We start from the raw sequence: 10,573 nt of genomic DNA, 5'->3' as shown, positions 1-10,573 counted from the left end.
CAGAAACTTGGTTCCTCATGCACATTTGCCTCCCAAAACCATCCCAACATGCATTTTTCCTAATCTTCAGCATACATACTCAAGCATACAAGTTCCTAGGGGCTTCAAACTATCTAAAACCCCATCTACAACACATCAAATATCCACATTGTCCAAAAACATAACATAAACCCATTGTAACGACCCGAAAATCGGACCGCTACCGGCGCTAGGATCCAGATCGGCTTAACGCCGCCAGGACCCGTAGCAAGCCTGACATATAACCTGAAAACCTGTTTAATCCCATACATGATCAACAACCATACATAAAATTTAAAACTTTTCTTTCACATACATCAACCAAACTCAACCTGTGCATGCACTAAACATAATCATAATCATATCCATGACCCCTCTGTGGGATCTCATCAAATGCCCCAATGGGCGATACAATATATGTTGAGTTGGTTGACATAAACATCTAAGATCATGTATTAAAAGGGACACCTTACACAGAGAGTCAAGCACAATCTCTAATCCTCAATATCATTGTTACATGACATGACTACATAAGACATTACATTACAATTTCATCATGTCCACACGCTATCTATTACAAACACATGACTTCATTACTCTTGCGGACCTCCTGGTCTACCCTGTACCTGCAAACCTGGGGTTAAGGGGAAAAGGGGTGAGCTACAAGAGCCCAGTGAGCAGAATAATAAAACATTTATATTAAAAGTTCATGGAATGCGTCACATCACAACTAATCATATCAAGGATGAACTTGTCACCATTTAGCCCTCTACATATTCCAATCATGCCAGGGGCGTAGTGCAGGCCACACCTGGTCTTTCTCTTATACATAACATAACATACATAACCAATGGTGCCGGGGGCGTAGTGCAGGCCACATCCGGTCTTTCTCTTACATAGTGCCAGGGGCGTAGGCAGGCCACACCTGGACTTCCATATCATATCATCACGTCATAACATATGAGGGCTAATGGATCATTCAACATTCATCCACATCAACAACATATTATGCAATGCAACATATTCGTGATTTCTAATGCAAACAACCTAAAATATCACATGGCATCCGTGATGCATGAACATGCTCAAAACTGATTTATTTACTTGAAACATAAAGAGTTATTCTACTCACCTTTGGCTAGCTCTGACACTGACTGAAGCAGCTGACTCACTGCTGAGATCCTCGGTTTCTCGGGTCTGAACCTACATAGGTGGACTCAAATGAGGGACCAAACAACTAGAACATAACTCTAAAAACATCCCCCAAAAACCCTCTAAAACTCCTCAAAACATCCATGCAAAAACATGCAAAGGAAGGCTGGACAGGGCACTTTCGGCGGCAGGTTCGGCGGCTGAAAGTCCCTCCAGAGCCGAAAGTCAGGCAGGTTCGGCGGCACCTTCGGCGGCCGAAACTCCCAGACAGAGACGAAACTCATGCATGTTCGGCGGCACTTTTGGCGGCCGAAACTCCCAGACAGAGACGAAAGTCCTCTTTCGGGGGTAGGCTTCGGCAGCCGAAAGGCTTGCCTCTCAGGCAGGTTCGGCGGCAGAAAGTCCTTCGGCTGTCGAAAGTCCTTCGGCTGCCGAACCTGGTTTCTGCCAAAGGGCAGAAACTTGGTTCCTCATGCATATTTTCCTCTCAAAACCATCCAAACATGCATTTCTCCTAATCTACAACATACATACTCAAGCATGCAAGTTCCTAGGGGCATCAAACTACCTTAAACCCCATCTACAACACATCAAGCATCCACATTGCTCATAAACACATATAAAACCCATAAACCTAACCATGAGCTAAACATGCATTCTACCCCATAGATCTACTTAAAACTTACTTAAAACATGCCATAAGCTCAGGATCGGTCCTTACCTCTTGGAGATCGAGAGAAGAACGACCCTAGCTCGGAAAATGGGAGAGAGAGAGTTCCTTGAACCTCCAAGCTCCAAAACTTGCTCAAAAGCTCAAAACCTTCAAAACAAAGTTGCAAACTCATAAAAATCATGAAGAATGGAAGGAAGAAACTCAAGATCGGTGAGGGACGGCAGAGAGCTCACCTTGGCCGAAAATGGGGAGAAAAGCTCGCCCGTTTTCGGCTAAGGGACCCCTTTATAGGTGGCTGGCCAGGCCACGTTCGAGAGCCGACAGTGCCTCTGCATGCATGCCATGTTCGGCGGCCGAACCTGGACTTCCCTCACTTATGCTTTCGGGGGCCTAAAGCACTCCCGAAGTGCATGCATGTTCGGCGGCCGAACCTGAGTTTTCCTCCAAGGTTGTTTTCATGCAAAAACTCATTTCCTTTTTTACTTAAAATCATGAAATACATTAAAACATTTTATGAAAACATATTCCTACCCTACTAGAGGCTTCCGACATCCGAGATTCCACCGGACGGTAGGAATTTTGATACCGGAGTCTAGCCGGGTATTACATTCTCCCCCCCTTTAGAACATTCGTCCCCGAATGTTCCTCAACTAGCACATGCAAGGCATACAACATATCATACACATAAAACACATGAAACATATAAGAAACTAACCTTAGAAAAGATAAGGGTATTGCTGGAGCATGGACACCCATGTCTCCCAAGTGTATTCTTCCAAATTGTGGTGGTTCCACAGGACTTTCACCATCGGGATTTCCTTGTTTCTTAGCTTTCTGATCTGGGTGTCTATGATCCGTACTGGCTGTTCAACGTAGGTGAGATCCTCTTGGACCTCCACATCAGGCTCACTAAGAACCTTGCTCGGATCTGACACAAACTTCCTCAACATTGAAACATGGAAAACCGGATGGATTCTTTCCATTGAAGCAGGTAAATCCAGCTTGTACGACACATTCCCAATCTTTTGCAAGATTTCAAAGGGTCCGATGTATCGTGGGGCTAGTTTACCTTTCTTCCCGAAGCGAACCACTCCTTTCATAGGGGACACCTTGAGCAATACCAGATCCCCCTCCTGGAACTCTACCTGTCTTCTGCGGATGTCTGCATAACTCTTCTGTCTGCTTGTAGCAGTCTTGATCCTTTCTCTGATTATGGGTACTACCCTGCTGGTAATCTCTACTAGCTCAGGCCCTGCCAAGGCCTTTTCTCCAACTTCTTCCCAGCAAACAGGTGATCTGCACTTCCTCCCATACAAAGCTTCATATGGAGCCATCCCGATGCTAGCATGATGGCTGTTATTGTAGGCAAACTCCACCAAGGGTAGATGCTGCCTCCAAGAACCGCCAAAGTCCAGCACACACATTCTAAGCATATCCTCTATGGTCTGGATGGTCCTTTCTGATTGTCCGTCCATCTGTGGATGGAAAGCAGTGCTAAAATCCAACCTGGTACCCATGGCGTTCTGCAGACTTCGCCAAAATCTGGAGGTGAACTGGAGCCCTCTATCGGACACTATCGAAATAGGAACCCCATGCAGTCTGACGATCTCATCGACATACACCTGCGTCAACTTGTCCACAGAATAGCCACTCTTGACAGGGATGAAATGAGCAGATTTGGTGAGTCTGTCCACAATCACCCATATGGAGTCCAATCTGTTGGACGTCGCCAGTAACCCCACTACGAAGTCCATAGCTATATTTTCCCATTTCCACTATGGAATAGGTAGCGGGTTAAGCATTCCAGCCGACTTCTGATGTTCCAGCTTCACCCTCTGACACACTTCGCAGGCTGACACAAACTGTGCCACTTCTTTCTTCATAGCTGGCCACCAATAAACCTTCTTCAGATCTTGATACATCTTGGTGGCTCCGGGGTGAACGCTGTATCTTGCATTATGAGCCTCTCTTATAATGTCTCCTTTTAGCCCTATGTCATCTGGTACACATAGTCTGCTCCCATAGCGGAGGATCCTTTTGCTGTCGAATCTGAACTCACTATCTTTGCCTGACTGAACAGTCCTGACAATCTTCACTAACTCTGGGTCCTCATGCTGTTTCTGAGCCACCTGCTCCAGAAACACGGGTGCCACTCTCATCTGGGCTACCCAAGCACCTGTACCAGACAACTCCAACTGTAGACCTTCCTCAACGAGCTTGTAAAACTCCTTCACCACTGGCCTCCTCTCTGCTGATATGTGGGATAAACTGCCGAGTGATTTCCGGCTTACGGCGTCTGCTACAACATTCGCCTTACCCGGATGGTACTGAATCTTGCAATCATAGTCACTCAGCAGCTCCACCCATCTTCTCTGTCTCAAGTTCAAATCTCTTTGACTCAGGATGTACTGTAGGCTCTTATGATCCATGAAGATCTCACATTTAACCCCATAGAGGTAGTGCCTCCACATCTTGAGTGCAAAGATTACTGCTGCCATCTCCAGGTCATGTGTGGAGTAATTCAACTCATGCTTCTTCAGCTGCCTAGAAGCATAAGCAATCACCCTTTCATTCTGCATCAGCACACAACCCAAACCCACTCGGGATGCATCACAGAAGACTGTGAAGTCCTCACTGCTAGCTGGCAAAGCTAACACTGGTGTCGATGTTAATCTCTTCTTAAGCTCTTCAAAACTCTCTTCGTAAGCTCTTCAAAACTCTCTTCGCACTGGTCGGTCCACACAAACTTCTGATTCTTCCTGGTTAACCTGGTCAGAGGAGCTGCAATTTTTGAGAAGTCCTGAACGAACCTCCTGTAGTAACCTGCCAAACCCAAGAAACTTCTGATCTCTGACACTGAAGTGGGTCTAGGCCAGTTAGCCACAGCTTCTACCTTCTTGGGGTCCACCTCTATCCCATTTTCTGTCACAACTTGCCCCAAGAATGAAATGCTCCTCAGCCAGAACTCACACTTGGAGAACTTGGCATACAAGCCATGCTCCCTCAAGGTCTGTAGAACCAACCTCAGATGATGGGCATGCTCCTCTGTATTCCTGGAATACACCAAGATATCATCTATGAAGACAATAACGAAGTGATCCAGGTACTGGTTAAACACTCTGTTCATGAGATCCATGAATGCTGCAGGGGCGTTGGTTAACCCGAACAGCATTACAAGGAACTCAAAATGCCCGTATCTGGTCCTGAAAGCTGTCTTTGGCACATCTTCCTCCCTGATCCTCAGCTGATGATACCCGGACCTCAGATCTATTTTGGAGAAACAACCCGCTCCTGCTAGCTGGTCGAATAGATCATCGATCCTTGACAAAGGGTACCTATTCTTGGTAGTGACTTTGTTCAATTGCCTGTAGTCGATACAAAGTCTAAGGGATCCATCCTTCTTTCTGACAAACAAGACTAGAGCACCCCATGGTGAGGTACTCGATCGGATGAAGCCCTTGTCTACCAGCTCTTGCAACTATTCTTTCAACTCTTTCAATTCTGCTGGTGCCATCCTGTAAGGAGGGATAGAGATCAGTCGGGTTCCAGACATCAGTTCTATCTCGAACTCTATCTCCCTAGCAGGTGGTAAACCTAGCAGTTCGTCTGGGAACACATCCAAAAACTCTCTGACCACCGGCACCGAGGCGGGCTCTCTAACCTGACTGCTAAGCTCTCTCACATGAGCCAAATACCCCTGACATCCCCTCTTAAGCAACTAATGAGCCTGAAGAGTTGATATCAGACCTCTAGGTGTACCCCTCCTGTCTCCTCTGAAGACTACCTCTGACCCATCCTGACCTCTGAACCTGACTACCTTGTCCCTGCAGTCCAAGGTAGCACCATGGGTAGATAACCAGTCCATCCCTAGAATGGCGTCAAAATCTGTCAAATCTAGAACCACCAGGTCGGCGGACAAGCATCTTCCCTTAATAAAAACAGGACTACAATGGCAGACTGACTCTGCCACTGATGGATCACACTTGGGTCCACTGACCCAGAGAAGACACTCCAACCCAGAGATCATCAACCCCAACCTCTCAACGGCTCTCGGTGCAATAAAAGAATGAGATGCACCAGGGTCCATCAAGGCATACACATCTGAACAACCAATGACTAAGTTACCTGCCACCACGGTGTTAGATGCATCTGCCTCCTGCTGTGTCATCATGAAGATCCGTGCTGGAACTGATGGACCTTCACCTCTGAAACCCGCTGAAGAAGAGGCTGCCCCTCTCCCTCTACCTCTGCCACTGGCCTGAGTCGTGGCTGGAGCTGCTGGCTGCGCTACACTACCTGAAGCTGTCTGCTGGGACTGTGCCATCGGGGCTGCTCTTGGACATTCTCGAGACATATGCCCCTCCTGACCACATCTGTAACAGGCTGTCGTCCCAAACCGACATACTCCCCTGTGTGGCTTACCACACCTTGCACAAACTGCATTATCCGCACCAGAGCTTGAGCCACCTCCAAATCCCAGACTGGACTTAACCTTGTTCCAGAACTTGTTCTTCTTGGACTTCCTAGAGCCTCTGTCCCACTTTTTACTACCTGAAGCTGCTGTACTCATAGAAGAAGAGCCTGGGGTCTTAGAACCAGAAGGCTGTGCCACTGACTGCTTGACTTTCCCCTCGATGATAGCACTAGCCTCCATCCTCCTAGCCATATCCACTATGGCATGGAAGCTCTCCCTATCTGCGGACTGGATCAAGGAGGAATACCTGGAGTGAAGTTTCATGATATACCTCCTTGACTTCTTCTGGTCTGTGTCAAGAGTTTGCCCTGTAAACGGCAACAGCTCCAAGAATCTGTCGGTGTACTCCTCTACACTCATTTCCTCTGTCTGCCTTAACTGTTCAAACTCAATCATCTTCAATTCTCTTGAACTGTCAGGAAAAGCCCATCCTGCAAATTCATTTGCAAACTCCTCCCATGATAGGCTGTCCAACCTCGGGCTCACATAGTTCTTAAACCACTCACGGGCCTTTTTGCATTTTAATGTGAACCCAGCTATCTGAATGGCTCTACTGTCATCCGCCCCTATCTCATCTGTAATGGTTTTGACCCTCTCAAGGTACACAAATGGGTCATCACCGGTTTCAAACTGGGGAGCACCCAGCTTCATGTAGTCGGTCATCTTGACCTTGCTCCCACCAGATGAGCTAGGCTTAGGCATATGGGTTGCTGGAACTGTGGGTTCTACTGATGGTGGAGGAGGTGCAATATTTTCTAAGGTAGGGTTTGCTGGATTTGGATAGTAAGGTGGGGGTGGATACATTGGGTATTGTGAATATGGTGGGTAGTAGGGTGGGTATGGCATGTGTGTGGGATAAGGGCTAAAGCTGTGGTAGTCCGATGTGCCTCCCATCGAATACCCAGGGTTTTGTGAGAAGGGTGGGTAGCAAGGTGGCTGAACAAATCCCGAGACCTGAGTGCCTCCTTGGGATTCCCCCATTCCTTCTTCTGACATACTGACTCCCAGACTGCCATCCCTCCTCTGCTCTACGTCCATATCATCCCCCATGTCCTCAGACATTTCTCCCTGAACTGTTCCTCTGACTGATCTGCTTCTACCCAGATCCAAAGACCTTCTAGGGTCTCTTACTGCTCTTTCTCGGTTAGACCTACTAGACATTGCCCTAGGCAATGTAGGAGGACGGGCGCTCATGCCCTCATCCTCAGGTGGTACTCCAGTCAATCTTGCTGATCGACGAGTTCCTCTCATCCTGTTTTCTGAAAAACAGTACACATCATATAAACATTAGCATCATATGGTTCATGTGGGCACACATGAACCCGCATCACATACATCACATATCATAGCATATCATTAATGCACATGCATGTTATCATGGCATTTCACATCATCACGTAAGACAGGACTCCACATCCTATCCTAGTGGACATGATCTTCCTATTGTGCTTGACCTTCTAACACAACTATGAGTCCGACACTCTAGGTCCGACCATATGAACCTAGGGCTCTGATACCACTCTGTAACGACCCCAAAATCGGACCGCTACCGGCGCTAGGATCCAGATCGGCTTAAGGCCGCCGAGACCCGTAGCAAGCCTGACATGTAACCTGAAAACCTGTTTAATCCCATACATGATCAACAACCATACATAAAATTTAAAACTTTTCTTTCACATACATCAACCAAACTCAACCTGTGCATGCACTAAACATAATCATAATCATATCCATGACCCCTCTGTGGGATCTCATCAAATGCCCCAATGGGCGATACAATATATGTTGAGTTGGTTGACATAAACATCTATGATCATGTATTAAAAGGGACACCTTACACATAGAGTCAAGCACAATCTCTAATCCTCAATATTATTGTTACATGACATGACTACATAAGACATTACATTACAATTTCATCATGTCCACACGCTATCTATTACAAACACATGACTTCATTACTCTTGCGGACCTCCTGGTCTACCCTGTACGTGCAAACCTGAGGTTAAGGAGAAAAGGGGTGAGCTACAAGAGCCCAGTGAGCAGAATAATAAAACATTTATATTAAAAGTTCATGGAATGCGTCACATCACAACTAATCATATCAAGGATGAACTTGTCACCATTTAGCCCTCTACATATTCCAATCATGCCAGGGGCGTAGTGCAGGCCACACCTGGTCTTTCTCTTATACATAACATAACATACATAACCAATGGTGCCGGGGGCGTAGTGCAGGCCACATCCGGTCTTTCTCTTACATAGTGCCAGGGGCGTAGTGCAGGCCACACCTGGACTTCCATATCATATCATCACGTCATAACATATGAGGGCTAATGGATCATTCAACATTCATCCACATCAACAACATATTATGCAATGCAACATATTCGTGATTTCTAATGCAAACAACCTAAAATATCACATGGCATCCGTGATGCATGAACATGCTCAAAACTGATTTATTTACTTGAAACATAAAGAGTTATTCTACTCACCTCTGGCTAGCTCTGACACTGACTGAAGCAGCTGACTCACTGCTGAGGTCCTCGGTTTCTCGGGTCCGAACCTACACAGGTGGACTCAAATGAGGGACCAAACAACTAGAACATAACTCTAAAAACATCCCCCAAAAACCCTCTAAAACTCCTCAAAACATCCATGCAAAAACATGCAAAGGAAGGCTGGACAGGGCACTTTCGGCGGCAGGTTCGGCGGCTGAAAGTCCCTCCAGAGCCGAAAGTCAGGCAGGTTCGGCGGCACCTTCGGCGGCTGAAACTCCCAGACAGAGACGAAACTCATGCATGTTCGGCGGCACTTTTGGCGGCCGAAACTCCCAGACAGAGACGAAAGTCCTCTTTCGGGGGCAGGCTTCGGCAGCCGAAAGGCTTGCCTCTCAGGCAGGTTCGGCGGCCGAAAGTCCTTCGGCTGCCGAACCTGGTTTCTGCCAAAGGGCAGAAACTTGGTTCCTCATGCATATTTTCCTCTCAAAACCATCCAAACATGCATTTCTCCTAATCTACAACTGTAATACCCGGCTAGACTCCGATATCGGAATTCCTACCGTCCGGTGGAATCTCGGATGTCGGAAGCCTCTAGTAGGGTAAAACCATGTTTTTATGAAATGTTTTAATGTGTTTTATGTTTTAAGCATGAAAGAAAATGAGTTTTTGCATGAAAATAGCATTGGAGGAAAACTCAGGTTCGGCCGCCGAACCTCAAGTTCGGCCGCAGAACATGCATGCGTTGTGGGTGTGCTTTAGGCCCTCGAAAGCATAAGTGAGGGAAGTCCAGGTTCGGTCGCCGAACCTCAAGTTCGGCCGCCGAACATGGCATGCATGCGGAGGCACATTCGGCCCCCGAACGTGGTCTGGCCAGCCACTATAAAAGGGTCCCTTAGCCGAAAACGGGCGAGCTTTTTCCCCATTTTCGGCCAAGGTGAGTCTCCGCCGCCCCCTCACCCATCTTTGATGTTTTTCCTCTAAATCTTTCAAGATTTTCACTTGTTTTAACTTGGTTTAGAAGATTTAAGCTTTTGAGCAAAGTTTTGGAGCTTGGAGGTTCAAGAACCAAATCTCTCCCAACTCCGAGTCTTTGGGTCGTCTCTCTCGATCTTCAAGAGGTAAGAGCCGATCTTAAGCTCGTTTTATGTTTTGAATAAGTATTATGCAAGATCTATGGGTTAGAATGCATTTTTAGGTTATGGTTATGTTTATGGGTATAAATGTGTGTTCTTGAACAATGTGGATGCTTGATGTGTTGTAGATGGGGTTTATGATGGTTTGAGACCCCTAGGAACATGTATGCTTGCGTTTGTGTGTTGTAGAATAGGTTTGATGCATGTTTGATAAGTTTGGAGGCGAAATGTGCATTGGGAGCCAAGTTTCTGCCCTTTGGCAAAAACCAGGTTCGGCAGCCGAAGGAACTTTCGGCCGCCGAACATGGCTGGGGAGGCAGCCTTTCGGCTGCCGAAGCTTGCCCCCGAAAGGAGACTTTCATCTCTGTCTGGCAGTTTCAGCCGCCGAAGGTGCCGCCGAACATGCATGAGTTTCGTCTCTGTCTGGGAGTTTCGGCCGCCGAAGGTGTCGCCGAACCTGCCTGACTTTCGGCTCTGGAGGGACTTTCGGCCGCCAAACCTGCCGCCGAAAGTGCCCTGTCCAGGCCTCCTTTGCATGTTTTTCTATGGTTGTTTCATGTTGTTTTAGGGGGTTTTTGGGGAGTAGTTTAGAGATATGTTCTAGTATGTTTGGTACCTC

This window comes from Manihot esculenta, chromosome 8, assembly GCF_001659605.2.
Source record: "Manihot esculenta cultivar AM560-2 chromosome 8, M.esculenta_v8, whole genome shotgun sequence".
Taxonomy (NCBI): domain Eukaryota; kingdom Viridiplantae; phylum Streptophyta; class Magnoliopsida; order Malpighiales; family Euphorbiaceae; genus Manihot; species Manihot esculenta.
The sequence above is the reverse complement of the archived record's forward strand: the minus strand, read 5'-3'. Positions refer to the sequence as shown.